This window comes from Papaver somniferum, chromosome 2 (assembly GCF_003573695.1).
Source record: "Papaver somniferum cultivar HN1 chromosome 2, ASM357369v1, whole genome shotgun sequence".
Taxonomy (NCBI): domain Eukaryota; kingdom Viridiplantae; phylum Streptophyta; class Magnoliopsida; order Ranunculales; family Papaveraceae; genus Papaver; species Papaver somniferum.
The window spans coordinates 67389205-67413429 of NC_039359.1; the positions used below are offsets into that span (position 1 = coordinate 67389205).

General features: G+C 35.3%; 6 non-coding genes and 1 pseudogene across 6 annotated transcripts; all 7 read left to right on the forward strand.

Moving 5' to 3' along the window:
• Positions 1-776: 776 nt before the first annotated feature.
• On the forward strand, positions 777-860 carry LOC113354789. Its single transcript, XR_003362005.1, has one exon. It is a non-coding gene; the product is annotated as a small nucleolar RNA R38 (small nucleolar RNA).
• Positions 861-920: 60 nt separating this feature from the next.
• Positions 921-1010, forward strand: LOC113354851. The gene has a single exon (XR_003362058.1). It is a non-coding gene; the product is annotated as a small nucleolar RNA snoR20a (small nucleolar RNA).
• Positions 1011-1218: 208 nt separating this feature from the next.
• LOC113354864 lies at positions 1219-1329 on the forward strand. Its single transcript, XR_003362067.1, has one exon. It is a non-coding gene; the product is annotated as a small nucleolar RNA snoR100 (small nucleolar RNA).
• A 283-nt stretch (positions 1330-1612) lies between these two features.
• LOC113354870 lies at positions 1613-1722 on the forward strand. Its single transcript, XR_003362073.1, has one exon. It is a non-coding gene; the product is annotated as a small nucleolar RNA snoR100 (small nucleolar RNA).
• A 559-nt stretch (positions 1723-2281) lies between these two features.
• Positions 2282-2365, forward strand: LOC113354791. The gene has a single exon (XR_003362007.1). It is a non-coding gene; the product is annotated as a small nucleolar RNA R38 (small nucleolar RNA).
• Positions 2366-2434: 69 nt separating this feature from the next.
• On the forward strand, positions 2435-2524 carry LOC113354852. The gene has a single exon (XR_003362059.1). It is a non-coding gene; the product is annotated as a small nucleolar RNA snoR20a (small nucleolar RNA).
• Positions 2525-16275: 13751 nt separating this feature from the next.
• LOC113353454 lies at positions 16276-17173 on the forward strand (annotated as a pseudogene).
• The last annotated feature ends 7052 nt before the right edge of the window (positions 17174-24225 follow it).

Consider the following 24225-nt stretch of genomic DNA (forward strand, 5'->3'; position numbering starts at 1 on the left):
AATGCTACTCAAACTTATTTCTAAAATTTCATCTTTATGAAAGGAGGTGAAACGTCCGATTGTGCACTTATCTCCCGATTATATAAGAGCAATTTTGCCATTAGGAAATCTGTGAGATAAGGGGTGACTCAATTTATATTTGGATGACCCTATTTTGTTTTATTGTTGGCCCCTAATTCCTTTTGAGTAACCCCTAAAAATGCTAGGTTATTTTAATTTCGAGTTAAATTTAGATTAATTTAAATAACTAGTCATTTGTTGTTACTACTAGGATCACAATAGATGGGCTAAGGCCCTGAGTAGAAAAGGGTGCCGTCCAAAATGTCATGGTCCAAAATAAAAATAAAAATAAATCTCAAGCCTTTTATTAGAAGAAGTATACCCATATTCTCCGGATCGAATCGTAACCATTGACTCAAACCCTAATCGTGGCCAAACCCTAGAAAACACCTTATAAAATCAGAATGCGCAATGAAGTGATGAACATGACGAAGCCGTAGCTCTTCGATCCCACTCAGATTCACACAGATAAGTGTTATTTACAATGGATTTGTTCATACCCTAGGCTAGTTAACCTTTTTATGTTTTGTTTTAATTCAATTTTCCTTAAATAATCTCTTTTACGGAGGATTCTTTTTTGTTTTTCTCCCCTGCAGTTTAGGGCAAATGATGATCTCTTTGCAGCGTGAATGCTCATATGTTGGGTTTTTGTGATATTAATTGAATAGGAAGAGCTGATGCCTCTCTGTAGAATGTATGTTTAGGGTTTGTTACAGTATTGTGAATGATGATAATATGAAATTTACAGTTATCCCTGTCTGAGTAAAGCAGTGCTGATATTTCTATCTTCTGACACTAATTTTCCTGTATTTTGAAACCATTTATTCTTTGATTGATGATGATTAAGTTCTAATTGAAGAGCCAGTGATGATAGTTTTAATATGGTTGACAGAAATGCAAATTTTAATTTGCAGTTTGTTAGAAAATCATGAACTAGGACGGTCTGAGGCTTTAATTTGGACTCTTTATCATCTAAATTTTTCAATTTTGTGTTCTATTCCTTTGATCAGCGTAGTCCTAACAGTAAAATATGGGATTTGATTGATTGACTGAAGAGTTTTGCATTTGTTCTAGCACTTGCTTGTATAAATTGTATAGCGGATGTACGTTTATATATGTTGTACAGCTGTGCACAATTAAGCCGATGCTCCGGAAAAATAATGAGGGAAGCATGGTACTGTGTACAGAAATCAACTATTTGGTACTAATGTCTGCCTGCTCTGATGCTACTGGCTTTGATTTTGCGGGCCTGGAAACGTACCTATATTTGTTTTCTTTACTTTATGGAATTGAAAATAATTATAGGCCTTTGAAATAGTTAAGGATTCTAGTCTAGATTTGGTTCTGCATTTTCTTGTCTACAGTACATAGTCCCCAAGTTAAACGCATTTACTTTATATAAGCCTTTGGAAAGAGTGATTAAATGAAGGATTTGAAATTGAATTTGTTTTTGCATGGCCTGTATAAGTTGTATGTTGGCTGTATGTCTGCTGATATATCTGTTTATACAAGTTTAAAGGCTGTGCACAATTAAGCCGATGCTCCGGAAAAATAATGAGGGAAGCATGGTACTGTGTACAGAGATCAAAGAGTTGGTACTAATGTCTGCTTGCTCTGATGCATTTGCTCTGATTTTGCGGGCCTGGAAATGTACCTACAGTTAGGAACTAACCTGACTATGGATGGTAGTATTTCAGTGATTCAGAGCACTGGTATTTTACTTCTGGATTCTTTAGATTTGTTCAGTGTTGACAGTTCTTGCTTCTCAAACTTTGCATCTATTATCCAAGGAAGTGAAATTCAGTAATCTATTCTCGTTATATATATTTTGATTTATTGTCTTAAAAATTAAAATTAGTCCTTCAAGTGTTTTTAGGAATTAGTGTTCAAATTGGTACCATGCAATGATGCGAAATTATGAATTTGTTCTACAATGGTTTAATTCTTGTTTGAAATATGCAAGTTCCAATTGTCTACTAGTGCTGCAAGATTTAATTACCTTGGTTCGTGTTGTTCAGTTCCATCAGGTTAGGGAATTCATTGATGTCCATGGTATTAAACAGATGTTTATTCGTTTATTCTCCAAATTGCCTTCCAGAGTGAATGCTCATATGTTGGTTTTTTTGTTATATTAACTGAATAGGAAGAGCTGATGCCTCTCTATAGAATCTCTTTTAGTCTCTATCTGGGTGTATGTATGTATGTTTAGTGTTTCTTACAGTATTGTGAATGGTGAAAAAATGAAATTTACAGTTATCCCTGTCTGAGTAAAGCAGTGCTGATATTTCTATCTTCTGACATTAATTTTCATGTATCTATCAACCCATTTTGAAATCATTTATTCTTTGGTTGATGATTAAGTTCTAATTGAAGAGCCAGTGATGATAGTTTTAATATGGTTGACAGAAATGCAAATTTTAATTTGCAGTTTGTTAGAAAATCATGAACTAGGACGGTCTGAGGCTTTATTTAGGACTCTTTATCATCTAAATTTCATCAATTTTGTGTTGTATTCGATATGAGACTGGGCATTTTCTTGTCTACATATTCCCCAAACTAAATGCAGCTCAAACCATTTAGTTATGAGACTGGGCATTTTCTTGTCTGCATAGTCCCCAAACTGAATGCAGCTCAAACCATTGACCGAAGAGACTTTTGGATTTGTTTTTGCATTGGCTTGTATAATAAATTGTATTACGGATGTAGTCCGCTGCTGGTTTATCTGTTTATATAAGTTGTAAAGCTGTGCACAATTAAGCCGATGCTATGGACAAAATAATGAGGGAAGCATGGTACTGTGTACAGAAATTAACGAGTTGGTACTATAAATCTCCAAAAAGTTTTTGCAGACCGAGAGAAAAACTACACAAAAAAAAACCAGCCACTCTCAAACCACCCCCTCTCACAGTTTTTTTTTTTAATTTGTGGGTTCCAGGGGATCCTGTCCCTTGGGAGATGTTCAGGGTCATGTATTGTGTCCGGCGGTTTTTTTGTGTGGTCTTTTTTTTTGTGTGTTTTTTTTGGTGACGGGCGGTTTTTACCTGTTCTTTTTTTTTGGTCCGTACAGAAGCACTGATAAATCTCATGTACTAACGTTTTTGATACCAAAAAGTTTTTGCAAATCGAGAGAAAAACTGCACAAAAGAAATTGCCACACACAAACCGAAAAACTGCACAAAAGAAATCGCCACACAAAAGCACTGATAAATCTCATGTACTAATGTTTTAACTTATTTTGTGAATCAATATCGATTGAGGGGTGAAACCAATGATGAGCTTATAACACGATCTCTCGGGGAATGGCGGAGATGGAAAAGATCAAGCTTTCGTTATGAAGCTCATTTCAGAATCCTTAGGACGATGAAAAGATTTATTCCGTTTAGGACTCGTTCAACACGTCCATGACGCTAATCACAAGACCTTGTAATAGAATTGTGGAAGTTCAATCAATAGTTATGATTGTAAAATTATTATGATTTGTAGGTGATAACATTATGATTTTCAAATTATTTATGAAAATCGGAAGTTTCAATTCTTTACCTAACTACCGATTATACTCCAACGACTATTTTGTTCAAAATAAACTAGTCGTGCCTCGAAAACCACACACAATCGGTGAATAATACATATTGATAATCCTCCGATTATAGGTGTTGAATGAAACTGAGAACTCTTTTGACAAAACTGCAAATAATCGGTAATACATAACGCTATTTAGCTTCCGATTAGTTATAATCGATAGGTAGTGTTCAATCCTTATCTACTGATTATCTGTAATCATTATACATAAGTGTAGTATGCTCTTGTAAAAGTACGCATCAACGGCCTTATTTTCAAAAAAAAAGAGACGTTGGGATTCTCATCTATATAAGGAGGGTAAACTCTTCTTATTTATGCACCATACAACACATATATAGCGTCATGTATTCTACAAATAGATTTTCCATCGTCTACTCTTGTGAATTCATTCTACATCTCAACTTACAAGCATGGCAATGTTTCAGGCAGATGAAGATTTGGTCATTTTCAAAACATGGTATCACGAAACAAGACATGAAGATGTCATAGCCGGAAGGATCACAACCGAAATCTTTTGGGGGAGGGTATATAGCCAATTTGTGCGAGAGTGTGGAAATCCAAAGCAAAGATCACTCCAAAAAGTTCATGATCGTTTCCGACTTCTCCAAAAAGGGTAAATGATTACATAACGATACAAAAGAGGATCTTTAACACTAGCCACTTACTTAAGCTTGTCGATCCAACAATTTGTAAGTATTTGCATACTTTTTTTACATAACACCGGGTGGCTAAACTATACGAACTTAATATTCTTTTGTATTGGTTGTTTTATTTAGGAGGCACTACCAAAAAGGAAGTACTTAGCGGAAAAATGAGAAGAATTGATATATGATGGAAGTTATGAATTCCTGAAGTCCGTGGCCACAGTTTAGGAAAAAATGGTTAAAATCGGAAGTTATTATATAATGTATTCTACCGATTCTGAGAAATTTTTTTAATTTTAATCTCAGAGTTTGGTTATAGTCGGAAGTTAGTATTAATTACAATCTACCGATTCTGGGAAAATTTTCCAATTTCATTGTCAGAGTTTGGCTATAATCAGACATTATTATATAATGTATTCTACCAATTCTGGGGAAATTTTCCAATTTCACTGTCAGAGTTTGGTTACACTCGGAAGTTAATATGTATTATAATCTACCGATTCTGAAATATCTCAAAAAAGTGGAATTTCATTACAAAAGATGGTACAATCGGTTGATATATCATATGATATAACTACTGATTGTACCATATATCTTCACAATTTCTTACAAAAAACATGTACAAATAGGGCGGTTCAAAATACATCTTCCAAATATAACGATCATTCATCATCATCATCCGAGGGAACCAATTCGAGTAGGCCTTCCGGAAAGTTGTTGTTCATGACAGGATCCCAATCCAACATGTTGGTCTCATATTGTTTCAATCAATCCTTACAATTATTCGCTGGGAAGTAATCCGTCCAACCACCCAACGGAGGTAATGGGCAATTTCTCTTTACTCTTAAACCGATAAAATGCATCTCATTCACAAATGCCATAACAATTCTTCTATCTTTAACCGATTCATCGCAAACCGTCCTTGTAGGTGCAAACGTAAAAGAATGTCCATACTTAGGAGGAACAAAGAAATGTACCACGCATTTCAAAACATCCGCTAAGAGATATTCAAAACGCATGTTGGTCTCATATTGTTTCACAAATGACATTTAGGCATTGTCATCCAATACTTGGATCCGATTGTCTTCAATCCCTTTCGGCACTTTACACGCACAACTAAGTCTTTGAACTCTAGTTCTTTGTCGTGTCTATCTGCTCGCTTCATCATCTCCATATAGAAATCCTTGTTCTTTATTAGTTGTACCGCCATCTTAGTTCTTAAATATTGACATTGGGTGACATCTTCGTTAACCGCCTCTCTAAAGTAACTAATTTGTTCCGTAGCGACGTGAAATCCACAATTGCCATCCCCATCAACCTCGTCAGTGGACAAAACAAAAGGAACAATGAGAGGAGGGAGTTGTTCCAAATACTCCTCGTATATTGTATACATGGATCGATTTGGTCTTCCATGAAGATCACTAGGACAACGAAGAGTACCATACTTTTCTTTGATAGTCACCATTTCCGTTGTTGCGAGTTTCTCATTTGATCAACAAATACAAAGCTAGTTTGAGTCTCCACTAACACAAGTGCTTCCACCACCTCGGATTGACTTAGTTGAGAAGGCTCCGTAGAGACCTTTGGTTTTAATTTTTGGGCGGTTGGTCCATTTTGATCCTTTCTTGGACGACCTCTTTTCTTAGGTTCCGGGTCATCTTCAAATTCGGCTTCCATATACATGTGCCTACTCGGGTCATTTTTTTAGACAAATGCTCATTCAACTCTTTTCTTTCGACATCCCTAGACACTTCGGTGCTCGGCCTACCTGTCCCCTTTTGCTTAATAGGTTCATCAACCTTCCTTAAACAAGGGTGAATGGCTTCCTCCAAATGGTGCATCAATATTTGCTTCTCGGCGCCATTTGTTGTAGCGTAATGCTCGGCTATTCGTGCACACAATTCCGAATTATACCACGACGGACCTTCAACTACCGGGATGCTTGGAGTGAAATTTAATTGCTTCCAAAATGGATGAATATCATTAATGTCAATCACTTCGACATACCTACCCATTTTATGACGACAAGGGAGTCCAATACCTATCATATCCTTGCAAACACAAACCGTATTCTCGTTATCGTAAGCTCTATAAAGCTTCAATTGTTCCATCATGTGATTTATTTCCCATCTTGAAACTTTATGAACAATGCCCCTTAGAAGTAATCTTTCATTTTCATGTTCCATAGGGAATCTATGTGCACTAAATTGCATACAACCCCTAATATTTATGAGATCACTGGGGTATTCATGGATTTCTTCTTGGATCGACACAACTCCATTTTGACTACCAATTAGTATTTTCTTTAATTGTCCATGAGACCCTTCCGCAATGCTTGTCGCCTCGTTCTTGAAGTTACGATATTCATATGTCTATGCAAACACAAACCTCTCCTTAATCGGTAACCGTTGTTTTTTGCAATACTCAACCGGTTTTGGGTAGTCCGTTCCATATTCATCCTCAAATTCCTTCAAGTTATTTTCGTAAATTTCCTCGGTCTTCGAAAAAACGATCTTGTCCCATGCTTTCATGAACATTCTCCAAATTATTCCATCCTCCTTCCAATTTTCATCAAATAACCTTTTCTCTTCCTCTTGTTCTTCCACGGTTAATTTACTAATGCGCTCATCCTCTTCCTTCGACCTCTTGGTACCCTCCCTTGGTTTTTTATCTTGGAAATGATGATGGCAATTGGATTTTAGGTTGCATTGAATGTGCCACGTACAATAACCCTTGGAAAGTTATCACCGTTATAAATGGACCTCTATGTCTCCAACATCCAAATGAAACTCGCACCGTTCTTATGATCCATTAAACCTCATGCAATAGTAAACGTGTTTTTGTCCGAAGTGTGACAAGTAATGTTCAACAACGACATGTTATATCTGTTTGTCTTATAAGTTGCATCTATCAACAAAATTTGATGAAAGCATTGTGCCAATTGGATCATCAAAGGATGTGCCAAGAAAATACGTACCACTTTACCATCCTTTTATTCCGTTCGCAACGTGTAGTCATGTAACTCCGCTAACCACTCAGATTGTTGCATAACCGTTCTAACATCCCATTCCATCTTTTTGATCGTTGCTAGGTCCTCCTTGATCGTAGAAAAATATAAAAGGTTGTCGGGGTCGTCCTTCTTAATCTTACTTAAGATCGTACTCTCTTTACAAATCCTCATAGACTTCACCGTATCCATTTCATGTGGTTTTAATTTCGCAACCATTACATGTCCAATAAGAGTATCCGGATCATCGTGGTTGTGACAACCATTAACAACTTTAGACATTTTCCACTCTTTACCTTCTCTACCACCGGGCTTATAGAAAACAATCTTAAATGGGCATCCAATATTCTTTGTATCATGAGTTTGGTATTTCCTCCTCTCCGTCTTCCTTACATACTTATGATTCTTACCTTGGTGACTCTTTTTCACCCCACCTCGCTCACATGTCATTTCAAACCGAATATCCTTCACACAAGGGTTCTGAGATACCACGCACATCTTCTCTTTTGCCTTGTTGATGAGCCATTCCTTTGCCTCCTTCTTACTTCCAAATGACTAAATGCGCATATAACAAAACAAACATCATAAACATAAGCGTTTAACATATATTATTTGAAGAATAAAAAAGAGAAGTCATGAGTATACCAAATCGTTTGTGTAGTGGTGGAAAGTATCAGGACTCAAATAAAATTCATCATCCACCGCTACAATAGCCTACAAACAACAATAACAAGTTAGGCCACCACAATCGGAAGCACGTGATAGCACATATCTACCGATTAATGAACGATCGGAAGATAAATACAGTTTATATACTACCAATTAAATCCTTTGAAAAGTTTCCCGTCTCTGTATGTATAATCTTGAATAATCGGTAGCAGTTGTATTTCTCATACGCCCGATTATAATTGAATCAGTAGAAAAACAAAACTCATCTACCGATTATGAGATTTGAAAAATTCAAAAAAATTCAGTTTTGGAAGAGTTTGATTTTGGAGCTTCCTCAATAATCAGAGGTTTAAAATTTTTCATAATCCACCGATTGTGGATTATGAAACAAACCAATAATTAAAGTTTTGAAATATCTCTATTGGGGGCGAATTTTTCAATCGGTAGTTATGTAAATTTACGAAACTACCGATTATCCCAAATTGAAAATTTCAATTTGGGGGTTTTTCATAATCGGTAGAATTCTATGTTCCCTTTTCTACAGATTAATTATATATTATTACACAGTACTTAGTAATCGGTAGATGTATGACCACATTATCTACTGATTATGGGTAGTTCATGGCATTCACTGCATGCAAAAATCGAATTTTCTCGTTTAAAAACGCATATAAACGCATACAAAATGGGTCATGAGTTTCTTAACACAATACCTGTGTGTTAGATGCATCGTTAGCTTCGATCTCGGGTGATTCTACGCTTTCTTCCATGAAAGCGTCGTCTAGGGTTTCGTCTCCACAAAAGTTTGGGTCATTCAACAAAACCGCCAAATTGTCTTCTCTAAACGGTAGTGAAGCTTCAACATTATGTTCTTCACCTTCTTCTTCTTCATACCCATCCATGTTTCTTGTTGATTTTAAGAAAAATGGTAAACTCCCACTTCTTCTTCTTTCTCTTCTTCTTCTCTCTCTCCCACCAAAAACTTAAACCAAACAATGGGAAAAAGTTTCCCAAAACCAACTTTATACACATTATCTACTGACTGTAGAGTTATCTACCGATTTTCATCACTGTAACTACCGATTACTGAGTAATCTATCGATTTTGAACACCGACACAACCGATTCTAATAATAGCTACTGATTAAAGGGTTCGTAGAAAAAATACGTCGTAGACCTAATTAAACTAACGATTATGGAGGGTAAAATTGCCATTTTGAAAAATCAGAGATAAGGAGTAGCTTAGATTTACGCTTGGGTGATCTTTTTTTATCTTTTTGTGTCGCCCCTAATTCTTTCAGGGTAGCCCCTAATGACGTCAGGTTTTTTGCTCGGTCTGTAGAGAAACACTGTTTTGATACAGATGAAATTATAAATTTCATGTACTATATTTGCTAGTCAATAAAATTACATTTTCAATCAAAAAAATAAAATAAAAATAAAAATAAAAATAAAAATAAAAAAAAACACGAGTTGGTACTAATGTCTGCCTGCTCTGATGCTACCGGTTTTGATTTTGTTCGCCTGGAAACATATCTACACTTTTTTTCTTTTGTTTACTGAATTACTGAATTTTAAGTAAATGTGCTATATTGAAAATATAATTATAGCCTTGCGCCTTTAAAAGAGACGAGGATTCGATACTAGATTTGGTTAATGTAAGCCTTTGGAAAGAGTGATTGAGTGGAGTATTTGAAATTTGGATATGAAATTAGTCCATGTGTTTTTATGAAATAGTGTTCAAATTGGTACCAGCATGATGTTTACCAATGGTTCAGTATCATGAGATTCATATTTCGCTTGGTCTACAATGGTTGTTTAATAATTCTTGTTTGAAATATGCAAGTTCCAATTGTCTCCTAGTGCCGCAAGATTTAGTTACCAGATTATTCCTGTCTTCCTGATGTTCAATTCCTTCATTCAGGTATTTTAGGTCAGGACTTCTACCAAATAAGTGAAATTAATCTAAATGTAAACAATATAAAGAAATGTGGAAAATGAAAAATTTAAATTACTCATATTTAATGTTGAAAATTTGAAATATATGACACACATCTTCATAAATTTTCATGGGAGAATCCAGTGAGGAATGATGTTGATATTCCGGATTCTTTCTTACCTCTATCCCTAATGAACTGGGCTAATGCCAGTTGGTTTTTTGGTCTTTTTCATCTTAACGTATTTCTTTTGGGAAAAAAAATCTAAAAAAAATAAGAGTAAAATATGATGTTTAGTCCCAAAATGATAGTCTTCGCTTTCAAGACCCCATAATCAAAGGTAACAATTTTCATAACTAGGACCAACCAGTAAAAACCTATCATATTTTTTGATGTAGTTTTTTTTCGTGATAAAAATAATACTCCATCCGTTCCATTTTAAATGAGTGTTTAGGGTTATTTTTTTGTTCCACAATACTTGATAGTTTTCGTATTTTTCCCACAAAACTGTCAACAATACCCTAACATTTTATCTTGGAACTATAAATTTATTTTTAAATATACTAATAGCAATTAATGTTTGGAGACTTTTCTCAAGGGTATGCATAGAATTTTTTTATATCTCTCTCCATTTCTTAATCTGCGTGAATACTCCTAAAACATCATTTAAAGTGGAACGGAGGGACTATCACATAAAGACATGCGTTAAAAAAATGCAGCACGTGCACCACACTCAAAAGATTAGTCGAACTGAAAATGTTGGACCTCCAACTATGAGTTTTGGTCTCATCTTCCGCCATGAATGTAGCTGCCGAATACTTGAATGTAGCTGCCGAATACTTATCAAAGTATCGTTTCTCAATTTTATTCATGGCTTTCAACAATTTCTTCGGATTTTTAGCTGCTAACGTTGAACTAATAGATTGAACAATCCCCGGAATAGAACTAAACACCGTACTTTGTTCTGGTTCACTGTCAAAGTATTCCACCATAGAATCTATTCGCATAGATATATGACGACAATCTAGGACCTCATGTCTTATGCGGTACATATTGTCTCTGTGTTTTTCGGCTTGCTTGGTATTTCCTTCTTTGATTGCACCCATTATCTTACGGATTGCAGGCAGAGCCGGCCCCATAGGGGAATCAGGGAAAGGCCCACTTTGGGGCAGCAAGGCCGAGGGGCATCAAACGACTGGTTTTATGTTGGGGGTCTTTCTTCAGAAAACAATTATTTAGGGACTTATTCATGAAACTGCATTATTAATATATAAGGGGCAATTGATAAAATGTCCGAGGACTTTCTGATAAAATTTCTTGAACTCGTTAATTCCTCATGTTTTCCAGGGACATTTCTTTTTCCTTTTCTTTTACCTATTGTATTTTTGAATCTTTGGCTAATTGAGAAAAGTATCTCAACAATTCTTTTTCATTTTCCTTTTTTCTGATTCCAAAAAACATAATACATCTAGATAGAGAGGAGTCAAGGTTTTGAAGTTTTGGGAATTTTGATGTAATTATAATTGTAATTTTATTGTTGATTAATTTAGAGGGATTTGAATTTAGGGTCTATATTCGCAAAGAGTTTGCGTCTAAAAATATATTTTCACAAACTTTATTAGAATTTTGTTTAATTATTCACATAACAAAAAAACTACCTTTCATTATTAGTGTTGTGCAACAAAAAAGAAAAAAAATTTGGGGGCATACAAAAATATTTTGCTTCAGGGCAAAAATCTCTCAGGAACGTCCCCGATTGCAGGTCCTATTTCTTTTTCGCATTCATCAGCTAGCTTTCTTATATTTCCCGACAAAGATTTGAGTGCTTCTGTTTTGATTTCCATTTTCTGACCACTGCTTGTCATTTCAAATAAAATGCTTTTCCATTTCTCCCACTGACTTTGGAATCCGATGATCTTTTATTTTTCTTTCTTTAAATTTTTTTTTTTTGAAATTTTATGTTTTGGATGATAAAATTATTTTCACAAGGGTGGATGGAGATGGAGAGAGTGAAACAGCGAGAGAGAGATGGAGGGAGACGGAAGCTTATTTAGTTGGACAGGAAAACCTTTGAGATCACGAGGGAGACTTTCGGCAACAAGGAGATGGTGAAGATATTGGACATGGGTTGGGGTGGTGCTAGAGCTTGGATAGCATTACCAAAGGAGACCGTGTTATGAGTGATATCTTTGCTACAGATGATTTATAAAGGGAAGAATAAGGAGGTGAAGTACGAGAAATTGGTTGGAGATCAGATCTTTATTATTAGAGTCCAGTCAAATCATGGAGGAGATTATATCAGGATTTCAAGACAAGTGAAAGGTGATGAAGAAAATTCTTATAGCATATGTGTACCTAGTGGTGATAATAAGAGCTGCTGGTCTATTCTTGCTGAGATTTTAGACTTATATTTGGAGAAGATGGGATGGAAGGAGGTGAGTCAAAGTATACCCAAATCTGTGGATTTTCCTAAAAGTGGTGGATCGATCAAATCCAGATTAAAAAAAAACTGGAGTTGTTACACTGCCAAGGAAGGTTGGGTGGAATCAGGTGGCTGTTCTGATTAAAAAGGAGTTGGGTATTACAAGGTTTTTGGGGATTGAAGGAGTGTCGATGTTGGAAGGATTGTTGGAGATGGAGAAGGAGGAGTGGAAGAAAATATGGAAACCATTAAATTGGATTTATAAAGGTGTGAAGATATTTTTGGCAATGTGAACTGGTGACTTGGTTAGTAAACCGAAGAGGATGATGGTGCATAATCTGCAACGGAAGAAAGAACTGACATTATATCCAGTTGGTAAGATTTAGGAATCGGCCATTGGTTTAAGGTTAGGGGACTTGCATCTGATAAATGGTCTTCTGAGTTGATCAAAAGACTAGGGAATAAACTCTATGGAGGAGGATTCTCAAGGATTGCAACTGAAACACTAAGGATGGATGGAAACTGGTTTTTTAGAATTGCAGTCACTGGAAATATCAATACAATTCCGGCGGTGTTGGTGGCGGAGGTGGATGGGTAGAAGGTGGTGCTAACGTCGGAATGAGATCCTAATTATGAAGATAAAATCACGTTTGTGGAGCTTGAGTATCGTCGGGAAGTTAGCAATTTTTACTTTCTAGTCAAGGACCTATTTCCGGCTCAAATTCAAAATGCCGTTAACAATTTGTTGTTGGCACGTAATCAGGCTTTGATTTTGGAAAGTACAGTCAGAAGTGAGTCAGATGGGGGTAGGGAAATAAAAGGAAGTAGGGAGTCAGAAGCTGAGTCAGTTGGCGGTGGAGAGTCAAAATGCCTCTCGATAGTCCCAAAACTCGTAAGTTCAAAACCTTAAATTTACTTTTGATTTTATTTTCAAAATAACATGCACTGATTGTTGAGTTGGTTGATTTTGTTGTCATATAAATCTCCCCCCCTTTAATGAGAGCAGGAGCATCAAAATTTCAAGAGTTAGGTAACAACAGCCGTTGGATCTCTTTTAGTTTAAAATCTGGACCGTTAAATGATCGAATATTCTCTAAAGATTCCCGTCACAGGTGTTTTTTGGTTACTCGACAAAAATACCCCTACCAAAATAAGTTTCTTCCCAAGTTTATTTCGATTGTTTTTTTTTCTTCTTAACTGCGTATGTGAGTTCTCTCTGAAACTGTAAACCTTCGGTCTCAACAAAGTAAATGAATTCGAGTTCGCCAAAAACCCGATCTTCCCTATTCCACCTTCTTTGATTTTACCAAATTAAATTTCGAATTACAAATCAAGAAAGGATTTGGGTTTTTTCCCCAGATGTCTAATCTGAGTTTCATTTGTAGGTTAGAAACTCAAATCTATAATTTTCATAATGTCTCATTTTCAGTTTTAGTTAATTTTACGTAGTTAGATGTAATTATGTTGAAACATCAATTTGATTTTACTATGAAACTTATCACTTCTACCTTCTCCAAATAATTGATCTTCAATTTTCGCTTATGTGTTTGAGAAATTTAGCCAGATACAATTCTCTTTAAAGTCTTTGTAGAAATGCCTATGAAGTTTTTGTGAAAATGCCCAGGAGAGCAATGAGACAGATGTCTACCCTCTTTTACTGATCAGTGACGTGAATTGATAGTTAGAAATGATTGTTAGACAAGTGATTTACTGATATTGTCGACCTAAGGAGTAAAGATTTAGTTTAATTATGTTGTTTTCATGGACTTATTAAATTTTCAGTTAACTTATATGACCGATTTTGATTTACTTTCTTTTTTTCATTTGTAGATGAGTTCAATACAAGGTCAAGTTTCGGGTATTCATCCATATTGGGATCCAAGAATAATTGAGCTAGCTCGACTAGGACACCTAAAGAGATGCAGGTAACATTATTATGGGCTCAAGAGCGTGATGTAGTTGGGTTCATACTGTGTAAGCAATTTTTTTATTTTGTTTTACTGGCTTGATAAGTTTGAATGTAGTAAATGACTACATTTTTAAGCATGTTTGAATTTAGACCTACATATATGCCGAAGGATCAGATACTCCGCTTATCTACTAACATAGTAACTTATGGACACAAAGAATTATGACCAAGACTTGGATTTGGAGTGCTTTTCTCCTTTGATCTCATATGAGCTTATCTACTAGCATAGATATGTAAAAAACTCTTCTTTTTGTGGTGTCAAATATTTGGGAACTAATGTTTCTGATTGTGAGATGCTCACAAGTGAAAGTGTAAAATGAATGAAATGCGTTACATCTGTATCTAACTAACCTCCATCAACTTAAAGTGTCCACCTCATTCGAGTTGATTGAAAAAAGCCGATCAAAAATTAATTCGAGTTGATTGTTCTTCTATTCTTTTTTTAGCGTCTTGCTGAACAGTCCATCATAACGTATTATGCCCAAAAAAAAAATATAAAAAATTGTTATGCCAAAAACCAAAAGCACGCATAATCTGCTTCTTCATTTTAGCTCACTACTAATTTTTTGCAACATTACTAAATTGTGTTTTTGATGTATGAGAAACAATATTTCTGTGAGTGTTATAGTTCTGCCAAGAAGGAAGATAAATGTAAACAAGCCATGGTTTGCTGACGTGCAACGCACGTGCATTCTACTTGTGGATGTAATTAACTGAGTGATTTATCTATTTTATCTTTGATTTCTTAAGATTGAATTATAGAATTTCTTATGATTTAAATACAAATTTATGATTGATGTGGATGAAACCAGTTTCATCTTGTTTTTAGATCTGGTTGAAAACAGTTTCACCCATATTTATACAGTTTCATCGTATCTTTCATTTAGTTTAACTTTAGCAAAATCCAATTTAAAATTCATTGAAGTTTTGTTCGGATGAAACTATTTTCATCCGAGTTAAGCTTATGCAAGATCTAGTTTGAAATTGATTGGTTTTTATAAAACTGGTTTCATCTTGTTTTGGATTGAGTTGAAGTTGTTTTCATTAAAGTTTGTACAAGGATGACACTGTTTTTTTTTTTGCCGGGAAGGATCAAATCAAGTTCATCTAGTTTACACACTAATATATCTTAATTTTCGTCATAATACTCAGGGTGAAACCAATTTCATATAGTTCTAGACTGTAATATAACTGCACTTTCGTCAAAATATGTAGGATGAAACTAGTTTCACATAGTTTATACATTGGTATAACTTAATTTTTGTCAGAATACTCAGCCAAAAACCAATTTCATCTAGTTGTAGACTGTAATATAACTGTATTTTCGTCAAAATACTCAGGATGAAACCAGTTTCATATAGTTTGCTCATTGATATAACTTAGTTTCGTCAAGATACTCAGGATGAAACTAATTTCATCTAGTTATAGAATGTAATATAACTGTATTTTCATCAAAATACTCAGGATGAAACCAATTTCATATAGTCATAGATTATGATATAACTGTATTTTCATTGGAATATGCAGCATGGAAATCAGTTTAATCATAGTCTATGACTATATGAAATTGGTTTCATCCTGAGTATTTTGATGAAACTAGATACATCCTGCAAATGAAGAGAATGAGGTATTGTCCTTAGCACCATGTTTGATTTTCAACAGTATGGAGAGAATGAGGTATGAACCTCTCAACCGCTAAACAATTTATTTGTACATTTCACTGTTGTAATGGTTTTAGTTATGCTCACTTTAGACTCAATCCACCGGATACCTGCAAAAGTACTTTTAAATCCTAGTTGTAAATCGAAATGTAGTCATCTCTATGATTATGACTTGAATTTTAAGTGGGGATAAATGAACTGCTTAACCACCTAATTTTTTGTAATGACTTTTATAAACGATTTACTTTATGGGAATTGATGTGAGCTGTTTTTTTTTTTGGTTTGGATATGATCAGTTGGTGACTTGAACCATCTCATTTATGCTACCATGAGAGGGGTAACATGCTGTCATTGATTCCCTGGTCAACTTAACTTTGATCTTCGCAAGCTAGCTGTCAATCTGATTCCCTTCCCTCGTATCCATTTCTTTTATGGTTGGTTTGCACCTCTTACCTCATGTGGGTCGTACAAGTACAGAACCCTAACAATAACTGAACTTACCCAACAAATGTGGGATGCGAAGAACATGATGTGCGCTGCTGATCCTCGCCATGGTCGGTATCTAACAACTTCATCTATGTTCTGCGGAAAGATGAGCACCAAGGAAGTTGATGAGTAAGTGATCAATTTTCAGAACAAGAATTCGTCGTACTTTGTTGAATGGATTCCCAACAATGTGAAGTCCATTGTCTGTGATATTCCACCAACTTGGTTAAAAGTGGCATCTATATTTATTGGAAATTCCACATCTATTCAGGAGATGTTCCGTAGAGTCAGTGAGCACTTCACATCTATGTTCCGAATAAAGGCTTTCTTGCATTGGTACACAGGAGAAGGAATGAATGAAATGGAATTCACCGAAGCTGAGAGCAACATGAATGATTTAGTATCCGAGTACCAACAATATCAGGACGCAACTGCTGATGAGGAAGAAGAGTACGAACAAGAGGAGGAACTTCAGTAGGAGTGAAGTAAAAAGAAGTGGTATATGTAGTTCGGATTATCATTTAGTGAGGTTGTGAGAGATTGATAATGGTAAGTGTTTTAGTTTCCCGTGAAGCTGCAATTTGTGTTTCGATTTTGCGACTTTAGTTTGGTTTTGAGCCTTTTTAACTAATCCTATATGGTATGCTAGTAGCATCTTTTGTTTATCTTTCTGCTGTCAGAATTTGAACAAGTTATACTAGTGTTAAAAGTTGAACAAAACTTCTTCCTATATTTCTATGAAAGGATTCTTACTTAGTAGACTGCTCTTTTCCTCTGTGTTCCGGGTGTAAGTGTGTAACTTATCTTGTTTTTTCTGTATTTGTTCAAATTCCAATTTAAATACTTCTTCTACTGTGTAGGTTTGAATTTATGGATAGATTTCCATTATCACGGACTTATGAACCACTTCTGTGTTGTTCTGAATATTTATTCCTCTTTCAAGGAAACTTAGTGGTTAACTTAAGGAGTCCGATAATCGGTGGCCAAGCCGCTACTGAGTAATCTGTTACATAGTAGATTGTGGCACTATATGTTGCATCTGTAACATAAACTTATAATCACCTATAGGAGAAAAAGTAACTATTCAGTTAGAAATTATATCATATTAAGGTTATTTTAGACAAATATATTTACTTTATTTATATTTTTCTGGGAAAGATATCCGAATTGGATAATTGAAAAGTATCTTTTTAATTCCTAGACATTTAAACAGTATTTTTTTCACCCAAAAATTATTATTTTAGAGCTATTTGACCAATTTTGTGTTGCCATAAATCTAGTTTCTGCAATTTGGGTAACAATCTCTTAATACAGAGAAAAAAGAATGAGCAAATAAATTTATTTGTAATACTAAATCAATCAAATATATATTCATGTCCAGCCAATGCAATGTAGAATCCACTTAACACACGTACATTAAAGAATATGCAAGGAAAACTAGAAAACGTTAAAGAATATGCAACGAAAACTAGAAAACATTAAAGAATATGCAACGAAAACTAGTAGAAAAGATGTAGATAAATGAAAATATCAATGACCCCAACAAGCAAAAATGTGGAAGCAGCTAGAAGTTTTAATCTTAACTTCAGTATCATCTTCATTAATCTTTTGTACGTCTTTATCTTCATTCTCGACTATTGCTGGCGATTTGTATTCATCGGTTGCCTTTTGAATCAAACTGCTAATTTCCTCATCTTCGGACAAACAAATCGGTGCGCACTCGGTACCTGACAAACTATTGAATTTTGCCACAAGTTCGGTAGAGAAAAATTGTGCTTCAATTTGATCCATTGTTTTTAAAATCTTCTTCGAATTTCCAGTTGCCAACGCGGAATCAATGGAATCGAACTAAGTACTGTACTTTTCTCCGGTACATTGTCAAAGTAATCAACCATAGAATCCAGACGCTTAGATATTTGACGATAATTTGTCACTTCTTGTCTCATACGAACCATATTTCTTGCGTGAATGCGAATTTGCTTCGTGTTACCCTTCTCAATTGCATTCTTGACCATAAGCTTCTCAGGTTCCATTTCTTTCTCACGTTCATCGGCTAGCGTTTTTACACTATCCGATACCGATATCAAATCTTCCGTTTTATTTTCCTTTTTCAAATGTGTGTTTGTTCTTCTGTTTTTGGATAAATTTTTTCTTTCACTATCTTGAAACCTTAATTGATGCTTCATTTGGAGAAGTTAATGTGTTTTATAGTGATTTCTGGTTAGGTTAAAATCCTATGAATTTACACAAAAACACAAGAGAATTAGGTTTTATATTAGTTGGAAATGAAAGCCGGAAGAAATTCTATGTATGCTTTAAAGATGAACAAGCGAGGATTGGCAACTTCTTGGAGGTCTTAATTCTTGACCAGCGCCAACAAATCTAGTTGACTTTGATTAACTGTGTTGACCAGGTCTTGGCAACTCGTTCTAGAAGTAAATCAAATTCTAATCCCATCGAGTGATAGACTACTGTAGTTATGAGTGAACATCAATGTAGAACTAAATGGGGTCACAAGGCAGACCAGCGTCTAAAGCATAGTGCAAGTTTTGGAGTTCTATTCATCAGTAATAAAATCATTGGTCCCGACCAAGTAATGGGCGCCAGTGAGTGAAATGGTATGTGAGTTAAGAATGCGACAGCGCAGAAACGCGTATAATTGATTCGAAAATTATTGGTGAAAACGGATACCTAATTTAATGATCGTTTGGCAAAGTGGAAATTAAGAGCCTGTTTGGTATCATTTTGTTTTCCGTTTTCAAGAACAAAGAAAACAGATAACACTACGAAAACACGTTTGGTAGCGGTTTTTTTGAAAACGTTTTGCACCTGTTTTTTGTTTTGGAAAACAGAGAAAACGAAAACGAATATTTATTGTTTTCATCGTTTTCATTTTCTTCTTTCTTCAAAAACACGAACTGAGAGTAAAACCAAGAAGGTGCAATTTTTCATAGCTTTTATGTATAATTTTTTTTCGATTTATTTAAGGTTATTAGTAAATCTTTTTTTGGACTAATTGGATGCATGATTTGAAATAGATGGGTTGATTGATTTGGTATCAAATTCTAGGGTTTGCAGTAATTTTTAGATAAGAAAATCTCTTTCAATTTCTAGGTTTCATGGATGATTTCATTTCGATTTTTCTAAGGTTATTAGCTAATCTGAACTCGGTTAATGGTTGTTGAGTGTTGAGATTTAGAACTTGAAATTAGACTATGACACATTAATATCTCAATATAAGCTTGGTTTTATGTGATCTGCTTATTTTGATAGTAAATAGTAATGGGTTTATGTTAATATTAGTAAAAGTTGCTTTTTTATTGTTATTTGTTGTGCTTGTCAAGTTAACAGGTTCTTGTTGCTTTGGTTTTTAAGGAACACTACATTCTTTTCGAAATACAGGTTCTGCCTATCTTGTGTAATAACAATATGTGTTTTCTTTGTGTAAGGACTGTACCAAAGGGAGTATTTGGAAGAGATTTGGTTGTTAATATGCATATCAAAAGTTTCAGGTATGTAGCTTTACTTTGCCATTATTTCCCGCTTAAGATCTATGAATGTGGTCAGTTAAGGAAGAGATTTGGTAGATGCTTTGATTTCCGATCAGAAAAAGAAGTAAATTACTGTAATAATAAGGTGGCATGAGCCCATATATGTTAACAGGAATAGGATAATGTTGCATTGAGCTGAGATGCCAATGCAGCAGCAACCTGGTTCGCCAAAAGCCATTCCCGTATATGAAGTAATGGCAACTGCAAGATGAAACTTAGCTTATATAAAGACAACTCTCTTTATTGATGTTTAGAAAATCTCTCAAAACTAAACACAAGCTCTAATCTTGATCATATGATCAACCACAAATTTGGTGATCATATATATATAGAACTATGAATTCCTTTTCCTAGTCCTATTACCTTATTACATGTCTTTCCTTTTCTTAGAACTAGATAACTTCTAATTCCCTTAGGATTACATCAATTTCCTAATCTTGTCCTAACCAGCTTGTTAGTGACTTCTATGTTGAAGTTAATCCAACATTCTCCCCGTTAAGCTTCAACCTTACCCGTGACATATCTTATACTCCAATCAGTTGTCTCATTTCTTCAAACCTGATCCGAGCTAATGCCTTTGTCAATATATCTGCTTTCTGCTCAGTTCCTGGTATGTGTTCAACGTTGATGATCTCCTTCTAGATACATTCTCGTATGAAATGATACCTTTTGTGAATGTGTTTCGTCTTCCCATGAAACACTGGATTTTTAGTGAGTGCAATTGCAGACTTATTATCAATCTTGATGAGAAATTTTTCAGGTTCTCTTCCTTTAATTTCACCTAACAGTTCTTGAAGCCATATTGATTGTTTAGCTGCTTCTGTTGCAGCCATAAACTCAGCTTCACAGGATGAGAGGGCAACAATGTCTTGCTTCTGTGAACACCATGTAATAGGTGCTTCTCCTAGATAAAATATATGACCAGTTGTACCTTTTCCATCATCTTGGTCAATATTATGACTGTTGTCACTATATCCAACAATTCCTTTTAATCCTCCTCGACCATACTTCAATCCACAGCTGATTGTTCCTCTTAGATATCTCAATATCTGCTTTATTACATCACCATGAGACTTGCGTGGACTCTGCATATAATGGCTTGCTACTCCCACAGAGAAAGCCAAATATGGTCTTGTGTGTAATAAGTATCTTAGGCATCCAACATTTCTTCTATAACTCGTTGAATCAATCTCTGCTTCTTCTTGTGCCTTTGAAACTTTAAGTCCAAACTCCATTGGTATCTTAGTTGGATTACAAGTATCAAGTCCTGCTTCTTTCAGAATTCTCCTTGCATAAGCTTCTTGTTTAATCTGAATCCTATCTGGCTTATCAACTAGAAACCAAGTCTTGTTTCTGTTGATTGAAATAATTTCTTCTCTACATGCTTGTGTCCATTTAGTCGAGACCTTTGCTTCCTGAAAATTCTTTGGTTCATCATTAACACAAATTAGCATAATCTCACATTCTTCTGCAGCTTGAAAAACATAATCCTCCTGATACTGTGGCTTTTGTATCTGTCTTGTTGATTTTCGCAGTGGAATGGGTTGAGTTATTTCATCGATCTCTTCTTCTTCTTCTTCTTCGTTATTCTCAGTGTTTTCATTATTCTCTTCTTCTTCTTGATTAACATCGTTGTTTCCATTGGTATTGATGATTATGGGTCCTTCTCCTTCATCAATTACTTGACCCCATCTCATGTGAAACATTCTTGGATCCCTACTTGGTCCATCATTAGTTTCTTTCCAGTTCCAGTTTGCTTTTTCATCGAATACCACATCTCGACTCACTATTACTCTTTTCGTTGTTGGATTGAATAATCTGTAAGCTTTGGATCCAGGCTCAATTCCAAGATTCACAAGAGTATGAGATCGATCATCCAGTTTCTTAAGAGTTTCATAATCAACTTTTGCTTATGCTTTGCAACCAAACACTCTTAAATGATCTATGTTTGGTTTTCTCTTTCAAAAACTTTCATATGGAGTCATGTCTTTCAGAGCTTTCGTAGGTATCCTGTTTATCAGGTATGTGGAGTGTCGTACAGCTTCTCCCCATAGATAATTAGGTACCTGCATAGCCTTTAAATAACTTCTTGTCATCTCCATTAGAGTCCTGTTTATCCTCTCCACCACTCCATTTTTTTGTGGTAGCCCTCGAACCATCTTGTTCCGAGACATAGTTTTTAAGGTTCTGAAACTTATGTGTCCTAACCTTGCGTGCCACTTCCATGTCTGATCTTCCAGTCTCATATTCAGACACAATGGCCTTCCAATCATGAGACTTATCTTGTAGAGTCTATTCTGTGAGCGTGAGACTCTAACTAAAAGTCTTCCACTTGGGTCATGAACTGTTAGATAATCTTGTCGCATTCTAACATCACATCCAACTTCTGTAGATTGTCCTAAACTTAGAATGTTGCTTTGTAAGATTGGGATGAAGTACATGTTTGTGACAAGCTTCTGTTCTCCGGTCTTGCTCTGAAATATAATTGATCCTTTCCCTTCAATTTCTACAGAAGATCCATCCACAAACTTCACTTGTCCTTTGATTTTCTCATTGAGTTCAGAAAGTAGTGTCTCTTACCAGTCATGTGATTGCTGGCTCCATTATCTAAATACCAGATTCCTTCTTCTCCATCCTTTGATTCGTAGTTCTTTGGTATTAGTTTCCCTTCGTTTAAGAATACAACTTCGTGCATGAAAAGAGCTGTATCTGCTTCCCTTGTTTCATTCTTGTTTGCTTCTTCCATCTTTTGTATTCTTTCAGGGCATATAGAGGAGAAGTGTCCTGGTTTATCACATCTGTAACAAATAATGTTTGATCTATCCTTCTTTTCTTTCCCTTGGTTTTGATCATTCTGACTTGTTGTTCTATCTTGTGAGTTAAACCTTCCTCCCCTTCCTCGGCCTCTGTTTACTCTACCACCTCTTCCACGACCTCGGCCTCTGTTTACTCTACCACCTCTTCCACGACCTCTTCCTCTTGTCGCAGAGTTTTGTTGGTAAGAGTTTGTGTACAAGAGTTTTCCTTGAGTTTCTCCATTGTTTTCTTCATCAAGTATTATCTCTTCATATGCTTTCAATCTTCCAATTATATCTTCATAGCTAGTCTTCTTTAAATCTAATACTTGTTCGAGAGAAGCTATGATATGAATATACTTGGATCTTGGTAAACTATTGAGAAACTTCTTTACCAGTTTATCTTCATCAATGGATTGTCCAAGTGACGCAGCTTTTGAGGCTATCTTTGATAGCTTTCCTGCAAATCAATCAATAGTATCAGTGTCTTTCATCTTCATTCTTTCAAATTCAGACATTAAGGTTTGCAGATGGGCTTCTTTAACTCGATCAGCTCCGAGATTACGTGCCTTTATTGCATCCTAAATTTTCTTTGAAGTTTCCTGTTCACCAACTTGTAGAACAAGACATTCTGGTATTGCTTGAAAGAGTAATCCAATGGCAACATTGTTTTTGTCTGGGTCCAGTGTACCAGGATCAATTGTTTCCCAAACTTTGTAGATTTTCATCAGTACCTTCATTCTCATGGCCCATACTGTGTAGTTTGTGGCGTTGAAGATTGGAACTTGTATTGATGGTGGCGTGAACTGTTTTGCACCCACAATGGTGGTTTCGTTTTCCATGGCTCAGAAACAAGCTCTGATACCAATTAATGGCAACTGCAAGATGAAACTTAGCTTATATAAAGACAACTCTCTTTATTGATGTTTAGAAAATCTCTCAAAACTAAACACAAGCTCTAATCTTGCTCATATGATCAACCACAACTTTGGTGATCATATATATATAGAACTATGAATTCCTTTTCCTCGTCCTATTACCTTATTACATGTCTTTCCTTTTCTTAGAACTAGATGACTTCTAATTTCCTTACGATTACATCAATTTCCTAATCTTGTCCTAAACAGCTTGTTAGTGACTTCTATGTTGAAGTTAATCCAACATGAAGAAGATAGACATATTTGATGAACATTAATAAGAACGATTTTAGCATTCAAACTTGCAGCAATTTTTGCCATTGTAACATATTATTGAACATCAGATGCTTGCTGGACTGGATTGTATCCTTTCTTTATGCTGCCATTGTTTGTTTACTGATGATAATTACAGAATAGTTGAATCTATGCTTACATTTTATTGAAGTTGCTTCTGGTTTGTTCATGACATGTAGTGTTTACATACAACACCCAGTACTTCGTGAAATAGTTGAATCTAAGATTTTTTATG